This window comes from Hipposideros armiger, unplaced genomic scaffold (genome assembly GCF_001890085.2).
Source record: "Hipposideros armiger isolate ML-2016 unplaced genomic scaffold, ASM189008v1 scaffold_762, whole genome shotgun sequence".
Classification (NCBI taxonomy): Eukaryota; Metazoa; Chordata; class Mammalia; order Chiroptera; family Hipposideridae; genus Hipposideros; species Hipposideros armiger.
Window position 1 is genome coordinate 596,437 of NW_017732112.1, and position 10,084 is coordinate 606,520.

The window sequence follows — 10,084 nt, forward strand, 5'->3', positions numbered from 1 at the left end:
ATAATGGCGTATAAGCCTCCACTGCCCAGTGCTTCTTCAGGTCTCATTCTTATGGCTGCCACCACCCGCCCCCCCCCCCCATGTTCATCCGTAATAAATTCTGGACGTTTTCTCCGGTTAATCCATCTCCTGTTCATTTGATATTAGCCCAGCCAGAGGAACTTAGAAAAGTGGGAGGAAAGTTATTTTTGATCCCCACCCCCTATTATTAGCATCTTGCATTAGTGTGGTATGTTTATTGCAATGGATGAACCGATATTAATCCATTATCAATAACCAAAGTCCATAGTTTAAATTATGGTTCAGTCTTTATGTTATACATTCTGTGGGTTTGAATAAATGAATATCGTTGTGTATCCGCCATTACAATATCACACAGAATAGTTTCACTGCCCTGAAAATGCCCTGTGCTCTGTGTATTCACCTGTCCTTCCCCACTAGCCCCTGGCAACCACTGATATTTTTACTGTCTCCATAGTTTTGCCTTTTCCAGCATGTCATAGAGTGGGAGTCACTTAGTAAGTAGCCATTTCAGACTGGCTTCTTTCACTTAGTAATTTGCATTTAAGGTTCCTCCATGTCTTCTCACAGCTAGAAAGCCCATTTCTTTTTAGCAATGAGTAATATCCTCTTGTCTGGAATGTACCACAATGTATTTATCCATTCACCTACTGAAGGACATCTTGGTTGCTTCCCAATGTGGGTAAAGCTGCTATAGATTGTATGAGCTCTTTCTGTTATAGCTTTCCTGTCCTATTTTGAAAGCTGCTTTACAGTTAAGTTTTCAAAAGCCATTCAGGTGTCACCTGCCTGGTGAAACCTTCCTCATGTCCCTAGACAGTATAAGTCACATGCATGCTTCTACAATAGCACCGTCACATCCTTGGGTAGTTTCTTTGTCTCTGTCTTCTTCACAACGAATTCTTTCAGGATGTCTTCCTTTCTACTAAGTTACTTCACTTCCCTTTGCTGTAGTTTCCTTGTCTGTAAAATGAAAATGACAGGTTTATTGTGAGAATTAAATATATATATTTAGAAGTGTATCTACTTAGAATCATACCTGGCACAAAGTATATACTAGATAAAATTTAGCTATTATTGTTTTTTATTATTAATACTAATCTCTGTATCCATAGCAACCACCATGTAGATGCTATGTAATAAACAATTTCTGAATCCATAATTGCCTCATGATATTGTTTGATATGTGACTGAATATGATTTATAATTTAAAACAATAAAGCTCTGAAAGAATCTTAATATCCATCATTGTAAGAGCTTCTCACATTATTGCTCAGCCAGTTTAGTGAAATGTGGAGACTCTGGGGTGAGCTGATTCTGTGACAAGGCAGCAACCAGGGGTGGGAGCTGATAAGGGGGAAAGAGGGGAGAGAACTGGGGTATTTCCCACTGTGTAAATCAAAACACTTCATGTCTCATTCTTCTGACTTGATTCATCCTCTCGGGAACTGACACGAACTCAAAACAAAACAAACTCAAAAGCCTCCAGCGCATGAACTAGGAAGTTAATGCATGAATTTTCCACGAACTCCGTGATCGCCAAGAGGAAGCAGGTGGTTGAGTTACCCCGACGTGTACATTCGTTTTTATTCCTGTAGGAAAACTGGATAACATGATCATACCTCAGTCTGTGGGTTTAAAGACATTTCACCAAATGTACATGCGACCTGTTCCATGTGTATAAAGAATACCAAGTTATATTCCGCTCTTTTCCAACAAAGGGTCATGGGATTGCACTGCAGTCAGTGTGTGCTGGGCACTCGGGAACCCAAGTCTCACATGAGTTCAAATAATCCAACTGCCCTTCATTTTTGTTTGTGAAATGGGGATGGAGACACCTACTTCTAAGAGTGGTTGTGGGGCAAATAAGGGAGGCATATTGCACCAGCAGAGCGCCAGCACCAGTTCCCTGTCCCCTTGTGTCCACCCCATTGGCCGGGCAGAAAGGGCCTGAGTTCGCAGACAAGGCCCTTGCTACCCAGCACCCAATCCCAAATTCACCACGTTTCCACCTGAGCCACGTCACTGGCGACTAACCCACCTAAGGCTTAGACATAACCAGCTTTTCAAAAAGTGAGCCAAATATTGCAATTTCTCAGTTGTGACTGCCTTTCTACCTCCCCCCCTCAGCCCCCAGTTCAGAACACTATGTCTAATTGTCTCATCTTACCAAGTCATTAAATATGAATTTGCTAAAGTCATTATTTCCTGTCTTCCCTCAGCCTTCCTGGAGATTTTATCTGAATTACTGATTTGCTTTCCTTAATTAAAGTATGACTAGTTTGTCTTTTGTTTTGCTAATGTGTAGCCGGTGGCCCTGTGGATTTTGTGCCTGGACGTCAGCTGTGTCCTTCCTCTCTCTCCAAGGGAGAGAGCTGGTAGGAGAGGTCCAAGTGGTACAGTTGGCCGAAGTGAGCCACTTTTGAACTGGTTAAACAATTGGTGTCTTAGCCTGGGTTCCCTGAAAGAAAAGAATGAGACAGCCTTCGGGGAGGGTAGTTTGTGTGTTGGCAGGACCTGTCAGCCCAGGGACAGGAGCAAAGGGACCAAGAGGAGAAGCAGAGAAGGACTGAGAGGCAGCGCATGTCGTCATGCCAGCCACTGCTCCAGTGGACAGGTGCTTCATCTGAGACAGGTTCTCTACTGTGGTAGGACCTTCACCCATGGCAGGGCCTCCATCCGTGGCATTTTCTGAGGAGCTTCCTGACATGTGGTTCCCAGCTGTCCTCCCCAGGTGAGGTTGGGCAGGTTTATCTATTGGCTCTGCCCCCTATCTGTCTAGATGGTCTCACAGGACTTACGTCGTCAGTTGTAATGTAGGGTAGCAGGTGTATGAGCACCTCACCCATGGTGTGGACCTCGGCTATCTCATGCTGCAGCACCAGAGGAACCAGGGCAGGAGACAAGAGGCCATGCACAGGCACAGATGGGGCAGCAGCCCAACGCTGGCAGAGCCTGCCTGGACATACAGGGACCGGTGTAGAGCATTGGAGAGAAAATTGCCGTCATACCATCAGTCGTTTCATTTTCTACTTCTAATCTAATTTCACAAATGGCACAACCCTTTCCAAATCCTACATCGGATGCTACTCGTTTCCAGCTGAAGGGTGGAAGAAAAACGAAAAGTGACTCCCAGTGCTACTTAATGACACTCTGGGTGCTGTCAGTGATTTCAGAGAACATTGTAAAACTCTCCACAATAATTTGAACCTGCGGTTAAAAACACCATGGTGCACATTTAAGAGTATTGACTCGGGGAGAAACCAGGTCGTTAAGTCAAGCAGCGGCGAGGTGTCCCCGCTCGTAACGCCTTAGGAGAGTGTGCTTAAAGCACAGAGCCATGTTGACGCTGTCCCATGGGCGGCCGTGATGGCCTGAAAAGCGTCAGCCCTGACTGCACAGGGAGCTGGGTGACTTCCAACACCATACAGGGAGGCGGTGGAGGTGATGGATGCCACCTTACACAACAGAACGAGCCGAGGACAATCATTTCCTCTGGCGATGCAGGAAACCGTGGTCAGCTTCTGACGGGGCTTGGATGTGGTTCAAAAGCAGCATTTTCATATCTTCCCAGTGTAACAAGTAATTTAGAGTCTAAATTTAAATGTGCAAAGTCCTAGACGGAGGGAGGTGATTCATATACTTATCACATTTCGGCTAATTGTGTACTTGAACAGCAGGAGGAAATTACACGAAGAAAGATGGACAAGTATGTAAGGGCCAGGTGTCTTCAGAAATCAATTACTGGGCTCTGGTTAAGTCACGCCCCTGGCAACTGACAGGAAGAGATTTATATTCAGATCTTAGAGAAAACATGACCTTCACCATCGAAGTTAAAGAATGAACACTGTGGAAGTCCTCCTAGGCCTCAGAAGCCTGAGCTGCTCACTGCAGAAACTATAGGCGTGTGGGCCTAGTTTTCACCAATGGGGATTTCTCATTCTGAGGATGTTTTCAGGAAGAGAGCAAAACATGAGGACAGCATGGCAGGATATTCACCTGAAAAGAGTTGGTCAAAAGCCTTAAAAAAACAACAACTTTAAATGCATTATAATTTCTGGAGGAGGACAGGCCTTGTGGTATTTGTCTATGCTATTTCTAACTCAAGACCTCGTAAATTTGGGCTAAGTTGATATCCCGGATGACACAGTGGAGTATGAGGGGCGCCTGAGAAAGACAATGACAGGAGGAGGTGACCGTGAAGATAACATTTCAGGGACGCGGGTGGGTGTGGGTTGAAGACAGAAAGAATCCTGGAGGTGGGGCAGACACTGGAAAGGAACATTTATAAGGCTGGTCATCTGTAGAGTATGGGAAGCAAGACAGAAGATAAAGTGTGGAGAGAGGACTAGACAAGGTCAAGGCATTAAGAAACAAAGGCAATTTAGAAATGTATTTCAGAGGCTGCAGCACAGTATTGACAAAAAGGTTATGCTGAAGGCACATTTGTAGGATGAGGGATTTAGTTACGAATCTATGGGTATATTTGGCTGCAGCTCAATAAAAATGATTAAGGATAAGAAAAGAAAGTCATGATTTTACGCTCCCCTCCAATAATGACTGAGAAGTTTAACCTTTGCAGTTCTGGAATTGAAGACATCGCAAAAAAATTCAGACTGAGCTTAAGAAAAATGGAAAAAGTAAGACTGGGGAAAGAGATGATAAATAGATGATAGGCGATAGATAGATGATAGATAGGTGATAGATAGGTAATAGATAGACAGATAGATAGATAGACAAATAGACACGCCGCTCTGGGAGGCAGCCACATAAAAGCAGCCTACCAAAATGTTTATAAAGTGATCAACTTCCTTCTTGTAATTCTCATCAAAAATAAAAAAAATAAATTAAAAAAAATAAAAAATGCTTTAAAATGAACTTGGGAACATAAGTAGAAGGTGAATGCAGCCCACATGGAAGACAAATTCCAGCGAAAGAACACAAGAGAAATTAGAGGTTGTCAGCTTCCAGTAAGCAAATAAAATGATGCCTAGAAAGGATCGTAAACTTTCTCTTAAGTGCCAAAGGAAAGTGTCACCTTCAGATGTACACAATTTATTAGAGTCCCATTGTGAAGATTGCTACAATGTAACCAGAAACCCTAACATCAATTAGATTTTGCAGCATTTTAGACTGCTGAAATAAGTAAAAACAAAGGGGAATCCAATGGGATTGACCACATGCTTGAAGCATGAATGCAGACTATTATAAGTATGAAAAAAGCTAGTATTTACTGAGCACTGTTCCAGGACATAGTAACATTGGATGCTGCATCTCATTTAATTCCTATGACAATGCAATTAGGTTAGACACTGTAATTCTCACTCTATGGAGGAGAGAGCATTTAAAATGGTTAGGAAATGTGTCATACTCAATTTTGTTCACCCCATGTTCTTAGTACCAAGACTAGTGTCTAGCTATTAAAGGCACTTAGTAACCATCTGCTGAATGAATGATGAATGAATGAGTGAAGCGGTGATGCATAGATTTGCATGCTGGACTGCCTAATGCCCAACCAAACTTTAAGGGCTCTGATCTGTCACTTATTCCTAATAAGACCAAAATACAGTTTGAAATGAGCATTTCGTGATATGAACCTTCAGCAGCCACTCCAATAAGGAAGCCCCATCCGCAGTGCTTTCTTTGGCACTTTGATGGCTAATCCAATGGGCTATCTATCAAGACAACCCAAACACTTATGGGGAGAGAGAGTAGACAGGACTTGCAAGACAGACCTTCCCTCATTCTCCAATCCAAAAATTAGTCCCTAAATTTGATAGGCTACAAAAATGATTAGAGGAAATGTACATTAATTAAGAAGCTGCAAAAACCCATCCTTAGGAATAAATTAAATGCCAAAGTATTCAACTATTAGGCAGTCATGGCAGTGTTTAAGGGGGGAAAAATCAGAAAAGTTTCAAAACATGAACTGAGAAAGAATAAAATCAGAACTGTACAACATTGGTGACGCTTCCGTATTCACCCCAGCAAGGAGAAACCCTCTCCCACATTCACTTAGGTGTCTCCTTCCATTAAGCGGTCAGGCTGTCTCCATGTGGAGAAAATAACTCCCAGAGGAAGAGGTTGCAAATATGGAAGGGGAGACAATGGAATGAACTCTATGGTACAGGAGCTGGAGATACCAGTGTCAATTCATGGTTTTCAATATGTAGAAATACATACAGCTATAGGGGTGTGTGTGTGTGTATGTGTGTATGTGTGTGTGTGTGTGTGTGTGTGTGTGTGTGTGTGTGTGTGTTTGTGTAAACATATATATTCCCTGGGTTTGTGCACTATGAATAGTTTCACTTCTTCCTTTTTAATCTGGATGCCTTTCATTTTTTTTTCTTGATGAGTTTACCTGACTAGGACACCAGTATAAAGTCAAATAGAAATAGCGAGACCAGACATTTTTGGTTTGCCCCTGATGTTGGGGGGATGCATTTGGTTTTTCATTAATTATGATGTTAGCTGGGGTTTTTTTGTAGGTGCTGTTGTCAGATAGAGGAAATTCCTCTCTGTATCTTGTCAAATGTTTTTATCATGAAAGGGTATTGGATTCTGTTAAAGGCTTTTTCTGCATCAATTAAGATGATCATGTATTTTTTTGTGCTTTATTTTTTAAATAAAGTCTCCACTTTCTTTTTTTCTGTTTTTTTTATTAATTAATTTTTTTTGGTAGTGTTTGTTCCTATTTCTTCAAGTCTTCAAGTTCACTGGTCTTTTCTGATGCAGGCTCAAGTTCTGTTAATTGCATCTCACGTGCTTGTCACCTTAGTCACTGTGTTGTTATATTTTTGTGTCTCTACTGACATTGGAGTTCTATTGCTGTCACAACAAATTACTAAAATTTTGGCATCTTAAAACAACATCCATTTATTATCTCATAGCTCTGTAGTCAGAGGACTGGGCCGTGTGACGCAGCTGATTCTGTGCTTCGTGCTTTACAAGTTCAAACTCAAGGTGAGCAGGGCCGTGTTCTTCCCAAGAGGCCCTGCAGATGATGCCCTCCCAAGCTTGTTCCAGGCACTGGCAGAATGTATTCCCGTGTAGCTGTAGGTGAGCAGTGCCTGTTTCTTGCTGGCTATTGGCTGGGGTCATTCTCAACTTCCAGAGGCACCCTCTCCTGTCTTCTTTCCTCAATCTTTAAGGCCAGCAACAGTAGGTTGAGCTCTTGTCACACTTTCAGTCTCTCTGACATCCCCTCTGACGCATCTCTTTTCTGCCTTCAGCCTGAGAAAATTCTTTTGGGTGCTTCTTTTCCTGGATTCAGGTAGTTTCCTCAGCTGCTTCTGTTCATCATTACTCAGCTGAAGTCTAGGGGCCCCTCCATATATCCGCAGAGCTATCTATCATCTATCTATCATCTATCTATCTATCATCTATCAATCTATCTATCTATCTATCTATCAATTAATCATCTATCTCTATCTCTCTCTCTCTCTATCACTATATCTATCTCTCTGGATCTCTTTCCATAGAATGCTCACCACCTTTGACCTCCCTAGACACCTAGCAACATCTTTGTAACTTAGATAAGGTTGTATTATTGTTTCAAGCAAGAGAGATTAACCAGCATTAACTTAAATAAATGATTTATATTGATTAAGAATAAAACATTAAAAATTTAAATTCTATAGAGAATTCACTGACACCAAAGATCACATCCTTGAACATCAGTTTAGGAAATACTGATCTAGGGAGATGGATGTAGAGAGGACGAGAAGAAAGGAGGGAAAATGGTATCCACAGATTACAGTACCTACACCCAAGCTGCAGCCCAGCAGGGCTACAGTGCTTACACCTCCAAACCTACTCAGGGAGATGCACAGACCACCCAGGCATATGGACAGCAAAGTTATGCACCCTATGAACAGCTCACTGACGTCAGCCATACCCAGGCTCAGACCACTGCAACCTATGGACAGACAGCCTATGCAACTCCTTATGGACAGCCTCCCACAGGCTGCACTACTCCAACTGCCCCCCAGGCACACAGTCAGCCTGCCCAGGGGTATGGAGCTGGTGATTATACCACCACTGCTACGGTAACTACCACCCAGGCCTCCTATGCAGCTCAGTTTGCATATGACACTCAGCCTGCTTGCCTGGCTTATGGTCAACAGCCGGCAGCCACTGCCCCTGCAAGACCACAGGATGGCAACAAACCCTCTGGGACTAGTCAACCTCAGTCTAGCAGAGGGAGTTACAACCAGCCCAGCCTGGGCTATGGACAGAGTAACTACAGTTACGCCTAGGTACCTGGGAGCTGCCCCACGCAGCCAGTCACCGCACCACCATCCCCACCCTCCCACCAGTGATTCCTCTACACAGTTGACTAGTTATGATCGGAGCAGCAACTCTCAGCAGAACACCTGATCAGCAGTGTAGCTATGGTCAACAAAGCAGCTATGGACAGCAGCCGCCCACTAGTTACCCCCCAAATTGGATCCTACAGCCAGGCTCCAAGTCAATATAGGCAACAGAGCAGCAGCCACCAGCAGCAGAGTTCATTCCGACAGGACCACCCCAGTAGCATGGATATTTATGGGCAGGTGTCGGGAAGATTGGCTGGACCAGGAGAGAACCGGAGCATGAGTGGCCCTGAAAACAGGGCAGGGGAAGAGGGGGGTTTGTGCACGGAGGCGTGAGCAGAGGTGGGCGGGGAGGTGGATGCGGCAGAATGCACAGCACTGGAGCGAGGTGGCTTTGATAAGGCTGGTGGAGCCATGGATGGTGGACCAGATCTTGATCTTGATCTAGGCCCACCTGTTGATTCAGATGAAGGCTCTGACAACAGTGCGATTTCTGTGCAATGATGAAATGACAATGTAACCCTGGATGATCTGGCAGACTTCTTTAAGCAGTGTGGAGTGGTTAAGATGCACAAGAGAACCAGACAATCCATGACCCATATCTACCTGGACAAGGTAACAGGAAAGACCAAAGGTGATACTACAGTGTCCTATGAAGACCCGCCAACTGTCAGGGCTGCTCTGGAGTGATCTGATAGGAAAGCTTTCAAACAGAGCAAACTTAAATGTTCTCTGGCTCAGAAGAAGCCTCCAATGAACAGCATGCAGGGGGCAGGGGATGCCACCCCACGAGGGCAGGGGGATGCTACCACCACTCCGTGGAGGTCCTGGGGGACCCTTAGGTCACCTGGGAGGCCATGGAGGAGACAGAGGAGGCTCCCCTCCCCTACCAGAGGGCCCTGGGGTTCTTGAGGGAACCCCTCCAGAAGAGGAAATGTCCAGCACTGAGCTGGAGCCTGGCAGTGACCCAGTCTGGAGTATGGAAACCAGAACTTTGCCTGGAGAACAGAATGTAACCAGTGTATCGCCCCAGAGCCTGAAGCCTTCCTCCCGCCACCCTTTGCACTGCCAGGTGGTGATTGAGGCAGACGTGGCCCTGGTGGCATGCAGGGAGGAAGAGGTGGCCTCATGGACCAAGATGGTCCTCATGAAATGTTCAGAGGTGGCCGTGGTGGAGACAGAGATGGCTTTTGTGATGGCTGTGGCATGAACTGAAGTGGCTTTGGTGCAGGAAGATGAGGTGGCCCTGGGGGGGGGTCCTCCTGGACCTTTGATGGAACAGATGGGAGGAAGAAGAGGTGGGCATGGAGGACCTGGAGAAATGGATAAAGGAGAACACCGTCAGGAGCACAGAGACCGGCCCTACTGCTAGACACAGAGACCCCACAGAACTGCACTATGAGATTTATTTTTTAAACCAGAAAATGTTTTAAATTTAGAATTCCATATTTATAATGTTAGCCACAGCATTATGATTATTCCTTGTCTGTACTTTAGTATTCTTCACCATTTGTAAAGAAAGATTAAAACAAGTTAAATGGAAAAAAAAAACTGATTTACATGAAGAAATCCAAAATCATTACTTCAGAATTTTTATGGCTTGAACTGTGTTCCTCCAACAAAAACTATGTTGGTGCCTAGTACCTCAGTACCCCAGTACCTCAAAGTGCAACCTTATTTGGAGAAAGGGTCTTTACAGAAGTAATCAAGTTAAAATAAGGTCATTAGGGCAGGCCTTCTTTAATCTA

At 44.3% G+C, this 10,084-nt stretch overlaps 1 pseudogene; it reads left to right on the forward strand.

Annotated features, from left to right (window-relative positions):
• Positions 1-7,760: 7,760 nt before the first annotated feature.
• On the forward strand, positions 7,761-9,708 carry LOC109373961 (RNA-binding protein EWS pseudogene; annotated as a pseudogene).
• Positions 9,709-10,084: the final 376 nt, after the last annotated feature.